This window comes from Cryptomeria japonica, unplaced genomic scaffold, assembly GCF_030272615.1.
Source record: "Cryptomeria japonica unplaced genomic scaffold, Sugi_1.0 HiC_scaffold_15, whole genome shotgun sequence".
Lineage (NCBI taxonomy): Eukaryota > Viridiplantae > Streptophyta > Pinopsida > Cupressales > Cupressaceae > Cryptomeria > Cryptomeria japonica.
The window spans coordinates 1377501-1392500 of record NW_026728837.1 but is presented as its reverse complement, the minus strand read 5'-3'; the positions used below and the strand labels follow the sequence as shown (position 1 = coordinate 1392500).

At 59.6% G+C, this 15000-nt stretch overlaps 1 non-coding gene across 1 annotated transcript; it reads left to right on the top strand.

The window, feature by feature from the left end:
* The first annotated feature begins 11999 nt into the window (after positions 1-11999).
* On the top strand, positions 12000-12118 carry LOC131860478 (5S ribosomal RNA). The gene has a single exon (XR_009359573.1). It is a non-coding gene; the product is annotated as a 5S ribosomal RNA (ribosomal RNA).
* Positions 12119-15000: the final 2882 nt, after the last annotated feature.

The window sequence follows — 15000 nt, the reverse complement described above, 5'->3', positions numbered from 1 at the left end:
ACGAGATGCGCACAGGAAATCGATCAGCCCTCACAATGGCCCAAGGCCAGAGATCGGACTGCTACGATTTACCCCAACAATCATCGTGCCACTCTTCGCAGAGAGGTGATAGACGCCAACGAGCCCGCGCATAGCAATCGAGGTGTAAAAAGGGCGTTGAAGGCAGGAAGCCTGGACGAAAGAGGCTACGAGGTCACCTCGAAGCGGTCTAAGAATCGGGCGCACTTGGGGCGACTACCAGTGCCAACCCCTTATCCCGCGGTGCGTCCGACACACAGAAATTTCCAAGGCGGCCAAGGAGCCTCCCCGCATAGCAATCGGGGTGTGAGGTTACGGATGCAGCATTGATAGCAATCGAGGTGTGAGGCGAAGGATGCAGAAGTGAGAGCCGAGGGATGTAGCAGAGATAGCAATCGGGGTGTGTGATGCAGAAGAGATAGCAATCGAGGTGTGCGGTGGGAAGGGCCCAGCAGCCAGAATGCATGAAGCGACGGATGAAGCAGTGATGACAACCGGGCTGTGAGGAGAGGAGGGATGCAGCCAAGAAAGCAATCAGGGCTCGAGGCAAGGGATGCATCAAGGATAGCAATCATGTTGTGAGGCGAGATTCCAAAGGCTAAACGTGAGAGGCTGCAGGGTCGACTCAGAGAGGTCTATGCATGTGAGAGGCTGAAAGCAAGGTCGACTCGGAGCGGTCTATGCATCGGGCGCGCTTGGGGCGACTACCAGTGCCAACCCCTTATCCCGCGACGCGTCCGACAAAGAGAACGTTCCAAGGCGGCAGAGGAGGTTACCAGCCGAAGGATGCAGTAGCAATAACAGGTATAGTTCCGCGGCGGCCGAGAAGACTCACCGCATAGGAATCGGGATGCGAGGCGAGGGATGCGGCGGGAAGGCCCCGACGGCTAAACGGAAGAGGCTGCAGGGCCGCCTCGGAATGGTCCAAGCATCGGATGCGATTGGGACGACTACCAGTGCCAACCCCTTATCCCGCGATGCGTCCGATACACAGATAGTTCCAAGGCGGCCGAGGAGCCTCACCGCATATCAATCGGGGTGCGAGGCGAGGGATGGGGCGGGAAGGCCCCAACGGCTAGACGGAAGAGGCTTCAGGGCCACCTCGGAATGGTCCAAGCATCGGACGCGCTTGGGGCGACTGCCAGTGCCAACCCCTTATCCCGCGATGCGTCCGATACACAGATGGTTCCAAGGCGGCCGAGGAGCCTCACCGCATAGCAATCGGGGGTGCGAGGCGAGGGATGGGGAGGGAAGGCCCCAACGGCTAGACGGAAGAGGCTTCAGGGCCGCCTAGGAATGGTCCAAGCATCGGACACGCTTGGGGCGACTACCAGTGACAGCCCCCTATCCCGCGATGCGTCCGATACGAAGATGGTTCCAAGGCGGCCGAGGAGCCTCACCGCATAGCAATCGGGGTGCGAGGTGGGGGATGCGGCGAGATGGCCCCAACGGCTAGACGGAAGAGGCCACAGGGCCGCGTCGGAATAGTCCAAGCATCGGACGCGCTTGGGGCGACTACCAGTGACAACCCCTTATCCCGCGATGCGTCCGATACGAAGATAGTTCCAAGGCGGCCGAGGAGCCTCACCGCATAGCAATCGGGGTGCGAGGTGGGGGATGCGGCGAGATGGCCCCAACGGCTAGACGGAAGAGGCTGCAGGGCCGCCTCGGAATAGTCCAAGCATCGGACGCGCTTGGGGCCACTACCAGTGACAACCCCTTATCCCGCAATGCGTCCGATACGAAGATAGTTCCAAGGCGGCCGAAGAGCCTCACCGCATAGCAATCGGGGTGCGAGGTGGGGGATGCGGCGAGATGGCCCCAACGGCTAGATGGAAGAGGCCACAGGGCCGCCTCGGAATAGTCCAAGCATCGGACGCGCTTGGGGCGACTACCAGTGACAACCCCTTATCCCGCGATGCGTCCGATACGAAGATAGTTCCCAGGCGGCCGAGGAGCCTCACCGCATAGCAATCGGGGTGCGAGGCGAGGGATGCGGCGAGATGGCCCCAAAGGCTAGACGGAAGAGGCTGCAGGGCTGCCTCGGAATAGTCCAAGCATCGGACGCGCTTGGGGCGACTACCACTGCCAACCCCTTATCCCGCGATGCGTTCGATACACAGATAGTTCCGAGGCGGCCGAGGAGGTGGGGGATGCAGCGAGATGGCCCCAACGGCTAGACGGAAGAGGCTGCAGGGCCGCCTCGGAATAGTCCAAGCATCGGACGCGCTTGGGGCGACTACCAGTGACAACCCCTTATCCCGCGATGCGTCCGATACACAGATAGTTCCGAGGCGGCCAAGGAGCCTCACCGCATAGCAATCGTGGTGCGAGGTGGGGGATGCGGCGAGATGGCCCCAACGGCTAGACGGAAGAGGCTGCAGGGCCGCCTCGGAATGGTCCAAGCATCGGATGCGCTTGGGGCGACTACCACTGCCAACCCCTTATCCCGCGATGCGTCCGATACACAGATAGTTCCAAGGTGGCCGAGGAGCCTCACAGCATAGCAATCAGGGTGCGAGGCGAGGGATGCGGCGAGAAAGCCCCAACGGCTAGAGGGAAGAGGCTTCAGGTCCGCCTCGGAATGGTCCAAGCATCGGACGCGCTTGGGGCGACTACCAGTGACAACCCCTTATCCCGCGACGCGTCCGATACACAGATAGTTCCAAGGCGGCCGAGGAGCCTCACCGCATAGCAATCGGGGTGCGAGGCGAGGGATGCGGCGAGAAGGACCCAACGGCTACACGGAAGAGGCTTCGGGGCCGCCTCGGAATGGTCCAAGCATCGGACGCGCTTGGGGCGACTACCAGTGACAACCCCTTATCCCGCGACGCGTCCGATACACAGATAGTTCCAAGGCGGCCGAGGAGCCTCACCGCATAGCAATCGGGGTGCGAGGCGAGGGATGCGGCGAGAAGGACCCAACGGCTACACGGAAGAGGCTTCGGGGCCGCCTCGGAATGGTCCAAGCATCGGACGCGCTTGGGGCGACTACCAGTGACAACCCCTTATCCCGCGACGCGTCCGATACACAGATAGTTCCAAGGCGGCCGAGGAGCCTCACCGCATAGCAATCGGGGTGCGAGGCGAGGGATGCGGCGAGAAGGACCCAACGGCTAGACGGAAGAGGCTTCGGGTCCGCCTCGGAATGGTCCAAGCATCGGACGCGCTTGGGGCGACTACCAGTGACAACCCCTTATCCCGCGACGCGTCCGATACACAGATAGTTCCAAGGCGGCCGAGGAGCCTCACCGCATAGCAATCGGGGTGCGAGGCGAGGGATGCGGCGAGAAGGACCCAACGGCTAGACGGAAGAGGCTTCGGGTCCGCCTCGGAATGGTCCAAGCATCGGACGCGCTTGGGGCGACTACCAGTGACAACCCCTTATCCCGCGACGCGTCCGATACACAGATAGTTCCAAGGCGGCCGAGGAGCCTCACCGCATAGCAATCGGGGTGCGAGGCGAGGGATGCGGCGAGAAGGACCCAACGGCTAGACGGAAGAGGCTTCGGGTCCGCCTCGGAATGGTCCAAGCATCGGACGCGCTTGGGGCGACTACCAGTGACAACCCCTTATCCCGCGACGCGTCCGATACACAGATAGTTCCGAGGCGGCCGAGGAGCCTCACCGCATAGCAATCGGGGTGCGAGGCGAAGGATGCGGCGAGAAGGACCCAACGGCTAGACGGAAGAGGCTTCGGGTCCGCCTCGGAATGGTCTAAGCATCGGACGCGCTTGGGGCGACTACCAGTGACAACCCCTTATCCCGCGACGCGTCCGATACACAGATAGTTCCAAGGCGGCCGAGGAGCCTCACCGCATAGCAATCGGGGTGCGAGGCGAGGGATGCGGCGAGAAGGACCCAACGGCTAGACGGAAGAGGCTTCAGGGCCGCCTCGGAATGGTCCAAGCATCGAACGCGCTTGGGGCGACTACCAGTGACAACCCCTTATCCCGCGACGCGTCCGATACACAGATAGTTCCGAGGCGGCCGAGGAGCCTCACCGCATAGCAATCGGGGTGCGAGGCGAGGGATGCGGCGAGAAGGACCCAACGGCTAGACGGAAGAGGCTTCAGGGCCGCCTCGGAATGGTCCAAGCATCGGACGCGCTTGGGGCGACTACCAGTGACAACCCCTTATCCCGCGACGCGTCCGATACACAGATAGTTCCGAGGCGGCCGAGGAGCCTCACCGCATAGCAATCGGGGTGCGAGGCGAGGGATGCGGCGAGAAGGACCCAACGGCTAGACGGAAGAGGCTTCAGGGCCGCCTCGGAATGGTCCAAGCATCGGACGCGCTTGGGGCGACTACCAATGACAACCCCTTATCCCGCGACGCGTCCGATACACAGATAGTTCCGAGGCGGCCGAGGAGCCTCACCGCATAGCAATCGGGGTGCGAGGCGAGGGATGCGGCGAGAAGGACCCAACGGCTAGACGGAAGAGGCTTCAGGGCCGCCTCGGAATGGTCCAAGCATCGGACGCGCTTGGGGCGACTACCAGTGACAACCCCTTATCCCGCGACGCGTCCGATACACAGATAGTTCCGAGGCGGCCGAGGAGCCTCACCGCATAGCAATCGGGGTGCGAGGCGAGGGATGCGGCGAGAAGGACCCAACGGCTAGACGGAAGAGGCTTCAGGGCCGCCTCGGAATGGTCCAAGCATCGGACGCGCTTGGGGCGACTACCGTTGCCAACCCCTTATCCCGCGATGCGTCTGATACACAGATAGTTCCGAGGCGGCCGAGGAGCCTCACCGCATAGCAATCGGGTTGCGAGGCAGATTATTGGGAAGGGAACCCCCTGGGATGCGGCTCAAGCAGTGCCCAAAGGGACTGGAATGCGGAATCACATCGAGAGACCCAAATGCTATACGAGGGCTCAAATCGAATTATCGATTTGGCCACGACATGGACGCATCGGAACGACTACCTTTGCCGAACCACTCGCAATTGCATCCATACCGAAACCAATAGACATTTCCGTTAGAGCCCTCGCATAGCATTCGGGAATCTCGCATGCCCCTCTAAATCGACCAATGCTGGCGCTCAATGAAAATCCGAGCGCTACCACCGTTCGAGCGCCAGCATTGGTCGAGTTAGAGGGGCACGGGGGAGAATGCTCCAGTCAACACCTCCCCTATATAAGTTATTTGTCCGATTCTCGCACAACCGTAGTCTGCCTCGTCGAATCAAACAACGGTCCCAGATTCCGACTTCCGTTCCGTAGAGACCCAAAAGCTAGATGGAGGCTCGCAAGAAAGAGAGTCGGCGCATAGCAATCGGGTTTCTCGAACGTTTAGGGACCGAGCTCACTTGCGGATAGGGCAAAATCCGCCAAGCAACCCAAAAGCTAGACGGGGGCTCGAATCGAATCGCCTAGGCGGCCACAACAACGACGTGTTGGATCGACTACCAGTGCCAAACCATTCAGCAAGACTAGTCTGTGTCGAGGCCGGATAGAGATTCTCAGAGAGCGCCCGCATAGCATTTAGGAGACCTGCCGCGTCCCTCACACTCGACAAATGGTGGTGCACGTTTATAAATCCGAGCGATCCCAACCCTTTCAAGCACCAACATCGGTCGAGATAGAGGGGCACGGAGGGGGCTGCGTGAGACAACACAGTCCCCTATATAAGTTATTTGTCCGATTCTCACACATCCGAAGAATGGTCATCAAATCGGACAACAGCCCAAACTTCCGACTTCCGTCCCAGAAAGCCCAAGAGCTATCTAAAACGTTCATGGCCGGAACTCGATCGCGGCTATACCAGTCCGCCAAGCAACCCAAAAGCTAGACTGGAGCTCTAGTCGAATCACCTCTGTGGCCATTGCAAGGACGTGTTGGAGCGACTACCATTGCCGAACCATTCCGCAGGTCGAGTCCATACCAAGGCCGCATAGAGATTCACGATGAGCTCCTGCATAGCAATCAGGAGACTTGCCGTGTCCATCACAATCGATAAATCCTGGTGCAAGATTTTTGCATCCGAGCGCTCCAACCAGTCGAGCACCAGCATCAATCGACATAAACGGGCACGGGGGGAGGATGCTCGAGAACACTACCTCCCCTATATAAGTTATTTGTCCGATTCTCAAGCAGCCGAAGTCTGGTCATCGAATCGGGTCAAAGACCACAACTTCCGACTTTACCCACAATGCAAGTCATCGAATCGAACATCGGCCCCCGAGTCGGACTCCATGCGTATGTCAGGTCATCGGACCCAAATTCCGCCTTCCTGCGCATGGCGGGCCATCAATATCAACTCGGTCATCGGACCCAAACTCCGCCTTTTTGCGTATGGCACGCCTTCAAATCGGTCATCGGACCCAAATTCCGCCTTCCTGTGCATGGCGGGCCATCAACATCAACTCGGTCATCGGACCCAAATTCCGCCTTTCTGCGCATGGCACGCCATCAACTCGGTCATCGGACCCAAATTCCGCCTTCCTGCGCATGGCAGGTCATCGGACACAAATTCAGACCTCGCCAATATGCCTACGTATCGAATCGGTCATCGGACCCAACTTCCGACTTCATCCATACTGTAGGGTCTTTGAGGTTGGCGCGGTGCGCTCAACCCAGGGAGTCGACCCATCGAAGCATACACCTCCCCTATATAAGCTATTTGTCCGATTCCCACACCTGTGTAGTTTGCACCTCTGACCAGGACATCGACCCCAACTTCCGAACTCGACTGCAACGACGGCACCAGCGCCTTGGTGCGCACCTTGCGACGCACAGTCCCAACATTCGCCTTCCTGCACATGGCAGGTCATCGGACCCAAATTCCGACCTCGCGAGTATGCCTACATATCGAATCGGTCATCGGACCCAACTTCCGACTTCATCCATACCGTAGGGTCTTTGAGGTTGGCGCGGTGCGCTCAACCCGGGGAGTCGACCCAACGAAGCATACACCTCCCCTATATAAGCTATTTGTCCGATTCCCACACCTGTGTAGTTTGCACCTCCGATCAAGACATCGACCCCAACTTCCGAACTCGCCTCCAACGACCGAACCAGCGCCTTGGTGCGCACCTTGCAACGCACAGTGCCAACATTCGCCTTCCTGCACGTGGCAGGTCATCGGACCCAAATTCCGACCTCGCGAGTATGCCTACATATCGAATCGGTCATCGGACCCAACTTCCGACTTCATCCATACCGTAGGGTCTTTGAGGTTGGCGCGGTGCGCTCAACCCGGGGAGTCGACCCAACGAAGCATACACCTCCCCTATATAAGCTATTTGTCCGATTCCCACACCTGTGTAGCTTGCACCTCCGATCAGGACATCGACCCCAACTTCCGAACTCGACTAAAAAGACCGCACCAGCGCCTTGGTGTGCACCTTGCAACGCACAGTGTCAACATTCGCCTTCCTGCACATGGCAGGTCATCGGACCCAAATTCCGACCTCATGAGCATACCTACTAATCGAATTGGTCATCGGACCCAACTTCCGACTTCATCCATACCGTAGGGTCTTTGAGGTTGGCGCGGTGCGCTCAACCTGGGGAGTCGACCCATCGAAGCATACACCTCCCCTATATAAGCTATTTGTCCGATTCCGACACCTGTGTAGTTTGCACCTCCGCTCAGGACATCGACCCCAACTTCCGAACTCGCCTGCAACGACCGAACCAGCGCCTTGGTGCGCACCAAAAGTGCGCACTTTTGGAGGGCACTTTTGTGCGCTCCAAAGGTGCGCACTTTTGGAGGGCACTTTTCTGCGCTCCAAAGGTGCGCACTTTTGGAGGGCACTTTTTGGAGGGCACTTTTCTGCGCTCCAAAGGTGCGCACTTTTGGAGGGCACTTTTTGGAGGGCACTTTTCTGCGCTCCAAAGGTGCGCACTTTTGGAGGGCACTTTTTGGAGGGCACTTTTCTGCGCTCCAAAGGTGCGCACTTTTGGAGGGCACTTTTTGGAGGGCACTTTTCTGCGCTCCAAAGGTGCGCACTTTTGGAGGGCACTTTTTGGAGGGCACTTTTCTGCGCTCCAAAGGTGCGCACTTTTGGAGGGCACTTTTCTGCGCTCCAAAGGTGCGCACTTTTGGAGGGCACTTTTTGGAGGGCACTTTTCTGCGCTCCAAAGGTGCGCACTTTTGGAGGGCACTTTTTGGAGGGCACTTTTCTGCGCTCCAAAGGTGCGCACTTTTGGAGGGCACTTTTTGGAGGGCACTTTTCTGCGCTCCAAAGGTGCGCACTTTTGGAGGGCACTTTTGTGCACTCCAAAGGTGCGCACTTTTGGAGGGCACTTTTCCTGTGCTCCAAAGGTGCACACCTAGGTGAGCACCTTCGACCACACCTTGTAGCACACCAAACTCTGACTTTCGACTTCATCCGCAATGCAGGGTCTTTGAGGTTGGCGCAATGCGCACAACCAGGGGAGTCGACCCATCAAACCCAACACCTCCCCTATATAAGCTATTTGTCTGATTCTCATACATGCGTAGCCTGCAGGAGCAATTAGGACATCGACCCCAACTTTCGGCTTCTAAACGAAAACAAGGTCTTTGAGGTTGGTGTAATGCGAACAACTAGGGGAGTCAACCCATCAAACCCAACACCTCCCCTATATAAGCTATTTGTCTGATTCTCATACATGTGTAGTCTACAGGAGCAATTAGGACATCGACCCCAACTTTTGACTTCTTAACGAAAACAAGGTCTTTGAGGTTGACGTAATGCGCACAACCAGGGGAGTCGACCCATCAAACCCAACACCTCCCCTATATAAGCTATTTGTCCGATTCTCATACATGTGTAGCCTGCAGGAGCCATTAGGACATTGACCCCAACTTTTGACTTCTTAACGAAAACAAGGTCTTTGAGGTTGGCGTAATGCGCACAACCAAGGGAGTTGACCCATCAAACCCAACACCTCCCCTATATAAGCTATTTGTCTGATTCTCATACATGTGTAGCCTGCAACAACGATTAGGACATCCACCCCAACTTCTGAATTCGTCTGCGTTGACCGCACCAAAGGTGCACGCCTTGGTGCTCACCAAAATCCGACTTCCGACTTCTTCTGCTATGCGGGGTCTTTGAGGTTGGCGCAGTGCGCACAACCAGGGGAGTCAACCCACCGAATGCAACACCTCCCCTATATAAGCTATTTGTCTGATTCTCATACATGCGTAGACTGCAGCAATGATTAGGACATCCACCCCAACTTTTGACTTCTTAAACAAGACAGGGTCTTTGAAGTTGGTGCAGTGCACACAACCAGGGGAGTCGACCCATCAAACGCAACACCTCCCCTATATAAAGCTATTTGTCCGATTCTCATACGTGTAGTCTGCAGCAGCGATTAGGACATCGACCCCAACTTCCGAATTCGTTTGCATTGACCGCACCAAAGGTGCACGCCTTGGTGTGCACCCTGGAGTGCACTTTGGTGCTCACCTCGGTGCACACTTTGGTGTGCACCTCGGTGTGCACCAAAGGTGCGCACCTTGGAGCGCACCAAAGGTGTACACTTTGGAGCGCACCACATAGGGTCTTTGAGAGGTTGGCGCAGTGCGCACACCAAGGTGGGTGTTGAGGTGCGTGCCGAGGTGGGTGGGTGCTAGGGTGCGCTCCATGGTGGGTGCCAGGGTGGGTGCGTGCTAGGGTGGATTCCAAAGAGGGTCATAGGGTGGGTGCCAAGGTGGGTTGGTGATATAGTGGGTTCAAAGGTGGGTACTAGGGTGGGTTCCAAGGTGGGTCACAAGTTGGGTGCCAGGATGCGTGGGTGTTAGGTTGGGTGCCAAGGTGGGCTCCTGCGTGGGTGGGTGCTAGGGTGGGTTTCAAGGTGGACGCGAGGGCGGGTGCCAAGGTGGGTAACAAGTTGGGTGTTAGGATGGGTGAGTGCTAGAGTGGGTGCCAAGGTGGGTGGGTGCTAAGGTGGATGCCAAGGTGGTTCACAGGGTGGGTGGGTTCTAGGGTGAGTTCCAAGGTGGGTCACAGGTTCAGTGCTAGGGTGGGTGTCAAGGCGGGTGTCGAGGTGCCTGGGTGCTAGGGTGTGGATGCCAATGTGGGTCATAGGGTGGGTACTAGGGTGGGCTGCAATGTGGGTGCCAAGGTGGGTAACATGCTCGGTGGGTTCTAAATTGGGTGCCAGGGTGGGTGTGCACCCACCTTGCCCGAGGTGGGTGCCAAGGTGCCAGTGTGGGTGGGTGCTAAGGTGGATGCCAAGGTGGGTGAGAAGGTGGGTGATAGGTTGAGTGGTAGGATGGGTGGGTGCCAAGATGGGTCACAGGGTGGGTGCAAGGGTGGGTAGGTGCTAGGGTTGGTGTCAGGGTGGGTGGGTGCTAGGTTGGGTTCCAAGGTGGGTGCGAGGGTGAGTGTCAAGGTGGGTCACAGGTTAGGTGCTAGGATGGGTGAGTGCTAGGGTGCAAAGGTGCCAGGGTGGGTGCTAGGATGGGTCGATGCTAGGGTGAGTGGCAAGGTGGGTCCACAAGTGTCAAGGTGGGTGCCGAGGTGGGTGCCAAGTCGGCGACTGCTATGGTGGATGCCAAGGTGGGTCACGGGGTGGGTGCCAAGTTGCTAGGTTGGGTTCCAAGGTGGGTGCCAACGTGGGTGCTAGGGTGCGTGGGTTAAAGGGTGTGTCACAACGTGGGTGCCAGGATGGGTGCGCACCCACACTGGCCAAGACGGGTGCGGGTGCAAGGTTGGGTTCCAAGCCCGGTCACAGGCTGGGTGCTAGGATGGGTGGGTGCCAAGGTGGGCACCAGGGTGGGTGCACCCACCCTGGCCAAGGTGGGTCACGGGGTGGGTCCTAGGGTGGGTAACGGGGTGGGTACTAAGGTGCGTGCCAAGGTGGGTCATAGGGTGGGTGCCAAGGTGGGCACCAGGGTGGGTGTGCACCAACCCTAGCCAGGGTAGGTCACGGGGTGGTTGTCGGGGTGGGCGTCAAGGAGCCAAGGTGGGTGGCAAGTAGCCAAGTTGCGTGCCAAGGTGGGTGTCGGGGTGGGTGCCAAGGATCCAAGGTGGGTGCCAAGGAACCAAGGTGGGTGTCTGGGTGGGTGCCGAGGTGGGAGCCAGGGTGGGTCCCAAGGTGAGTGCAAAGGTGGGTGCCAGGGTCAAGGTGAGTGCCAATGTGGGTTCCAAGGTGCCAGGGTCAGGGTGAGTGCCAATGTGGGTTCAAAGGTGCTAAGTTGGGTGCGAGGTTGGGTGCGAGGGTGGGTGGGTGCCAAGGTGTGCTAGGTGGAAGCCCGGGTGGGTCGGCATCCCATGGGTGTCGAGTTGGGTGCCTGATGGGTGCTTCTTGTCAAGTTTTAGTCGTCGGGACTCATTTCGAGCCTTAGAGGTCGTTTCTTGTCCGGTTGCCCTGTCTTCGACCTGGGAACCCAATTTTGGTCCTCGGGTCCCATTTTTTTTTGTCTCGCATCCCACTTTTGGCCTGTGGCCTTTTCGGGGTCGATTCTCGTTTTGGGCATCAGAGCATGTTTCTTCTCCTAAAACCCAATATTTGTTTATTAAGTCTCGGAACACATTTTTGTTCTCGTGGACCCATCATGGGTCTTGGAACGCATTTGTGGTCCTTGGGTCCCATTTTGCATCCCGAAACTTGTGTTTTGGTGCTTGATCCCTATTTTGGGTGCCCACCTTGCACCAAGTGCGCACCCGGGGCAAACCGAGCGCCTTGGTGCACCGGGGCAAGATCGAGCGTGCACCCGAGGCGCCCCGAACATGCACCAAGGTGCACTCGGCCCACATGTGAGCGCAGGTCGTTGCGCCCGAGGTGGTGTGTGGGCACCGCGTTGCAGACGGGACACTGCACGCACACGACGCCCCCTCCAGGTGCACGCACGTAGGCCGGGCCGGGTGCACACCCGACGCCCTAGCAAGGTGCGCGCACCCGGGCAGGGCTCACACTTGGCGAACGGGGCGCACTTCGCGAGGGAGGGTGTGCACCTCGACGGGGGTGGGTGGCCGGGGTGGATTCGCACGTGGGTCGCGGTTTGCTAAGTACACACTGCGACAAGCTCATAACGGGTGCGATCATACCAGCGTTAGTGCACCGGATCCCATCAGAACTCCGCAGTTAAGCGCGCTTGGGCCGGAGTAGTACTGGGATGGGTGACCTCCCGGGAAGTCCCGGTGTTGCACCCTTTTTTAGTTTTTCGCCGGGCGTCGCAATGCTATTTGAATAAACCTTTTGCCCGTTTGCGTTCTCGTCGGGGCCGGGCCGGGCCGGGGTGCGCTGCCCGCACTACCGCGCGCGCGGGGGCGACACCGAGCGCGCACCCGAGGCGCCCCGAGCACACAGGCCACGGTGCAACCCGGGCGTTGTGCGCGCACCCCGGTGCGCCCGAGGTGCTGCGCGCGCACCCAGGTGAAATCGGTGTGCACCTCGGCCAGTGCGCGCTCGGTCGAGTCGCGCACGTTGGCCAAGGTGCACGGTGATGTTTCTTACTCTAAGGTTCCGCACCAGACGCCCGGGACAGGTGAGCGAAGCTGGGCGGGGCCGGGTGCGCGGCCGGGGCAGGTGCACGCAGCTGGAGAGAGCTTTGGAGCACACTTCGGAGCGCACCAATGATGCGCTCCATTCAAAAGTTTCCTGAAAAGGCAAAAAAAGTTGAGATTATAGAATTTCCCACTTGAGAGATTGTAAAAAAAAAAAATTTAAAATGAAGGAAACGCGGGTGCCAAGGTGTGCGCAGCCCAGCCAAGGTGTGCGCACCAAGGCGCCCACCCTGGCGAAGGTGCACGCAAGGTGCGCACCCGAGGCAAACCGGACAATTAACCCAACTTTCGACTTCGCGCGCACCTTGGAGCGCACTTCGGAGCGCTCCTTGGTGCGCACCAATCTTGGGCACCTCGGAGTGCACCATGGCGCCCACCAAGGTGCGCACCCGGGGCAAACCGAGCTCCGACTTCGTGCGCACCTTGGAGCGCACGAAAGGTGCGCACCATGGCGCCCACCAAGGTGCGCAGCCCAGCCAAGGCGTGCGCATCAAGGTGCGCACCCTGGCGAAGGTGCGCACCCGGGGCAAACCGAGCTCCGACTTCGTGCGCACCTTGGAGCGCACAAAAGGTGCGCAACCCAGCCAAGGTGTGCGCACCCCGGTCAAACCGAGCTCCGAATCGTGCGCACCAGAGGTGCACGCCATCGTGCGCACCTTGGAGCACACTTCGGAGCCCTCCTTGGTGCGCGCCGATGTTGCGCACCTCGGAGCGCACCCGGGGAAAACAATGCAATTAACCCGACTTTCGACTTCGTGGGCACCTCGGAGCGCTCTCGGGTTCGCACCTCGGAGCACACCGAGGTGCGCACCTTTGATGCGCTGCCTTCACCAATTTCCAGAAAAGGCAAGAAAACATTGAGAAGGTGTGCGCACCGAGGTGCCCACCCTGGCGAAGGTGCACGCGAGGTGCGCACCCGGGGCAAACCGGGCTCCGACTTCGTGCACGCCGCACCTTGGAGCACACTTCGGAGCGCTCCTTGGTGCGCACCAGGGCGCGCAACCCAGCCGAGGTGCCCACCCCGACGAAGGTGCACGCGAGGTGCGCACCCGGGGCAAACCGGGCTCCGACTTCGTGCACGCCATGGTGCCCACCGCGGCGAAGGTGCACGCGAGGTGCGCACCCGGGGCAAACCGGGCTCCGACTTCGTGCACGCCGCACCTTGGAGCACACTTCGGAGCGCTCCTTGGTGCGCACCATGGTGCCCACCAGGGCGCGCAACCCCGCCGAAGGTGCACGCGAGGTGCGCACCCGGGGCAAACCGGGCTCCGACTTCGTGCACGCCGCACCTTGGAGCACACTTCGGAGCGCTCCTTGGTGCGCACCATGGTGCCCACCAGGGCGCGCAACCCCGCCGAAGGTGCACGCGAGGTGCGCACCCGGGGCAAACCGGGCTCCGACTTCGTGCACGCCATGGTGCGCACCGCGGCGAAGGTGCGCACCCGGGGCAAACCGGGCTCCGACTTCGTGCACGCCGCACCTTGGAGCACACTTCGGAGCGCTCCTTGGTGCGCACCAGGGCGCGCAACCCAGCCGAGGTGCCCACCCCGGCGAAGGTGCACGCGAGGTGCGTACCCGGGGCAAACCGGGCTCCGACTTCGTGCACGCCGCACCTTGGAGCACACTTCGGAGCGCTCCTTGGTGCGCACCATGGTGCCCACCAGGCCGCGCAACCCAGCCAAGGTGTGCGCACCAAGGTGCACGCGAGGTGCGCACCCGGGGCAAACCGGGGTCCGACTTCGTGCACGCCGCACCTTGGAGCACACATCGGGGCGCTCCCGGGTTCGCACCGGCGTTGCGCACCGTGGTGGGCACCTCGGAGCACACCAAGGTGGGCAGCGAGGTGCGCACCTTTGATGCGATGCCTTCACTAATTTCCATAAAAGGCAAAAAAAAAACGAGATTTTAAAATTTCCGTTTTGAAAGATAGTGAGAAAAAGGGAATGCTGGTGCCATCTTGAGCCCGCCCTGGTGCGCAGCCCAGCCAAGGTGTGCGCACCAAGGTGCCCACCCTGGCGAAGGTGCGCGCCCGGGCAATTAACCCAACTTCCAACTTCGCGCGCGCCAGGGTGGGAGCGCACCCAACAACCGGGCCTGGGAAGAGCCAATGCGAGAAACCCCACCAAACGCTCTGACAAAAAAAGAGGGGGCGCTCCAGTAACCCCGCTTCGGAGCGCACCCTGGGCAAACCCAGCCAAGGTGCCCACCCCGGCCAAGGTGCAGGCGAGGTGCGCACCCGGGGCAAACCGGGCTCCGACAACGTGCACGCCGCACCTTGGAGCACACTTCGTAGCGCTCCCGGGTGCGCACCTCAGAGCACACCAAGGTGGGCAGCGAGGTGCGCACCTTTGATGCGCTGCCTTCACTAATTTCCAGAAAAGGCAAAAAAAAAAGGAGATTTTAAAATTTCCGTTTTGAAAGATAGTGAAAAAAACGGAACGCGCGTGCCATCTTGAGCCCGCCCTGGTGCGCAGCCCAGGTAAGGTGCCCACCCTGGCAAAGGTGCGCACCCGGGCAATTAACCCTAC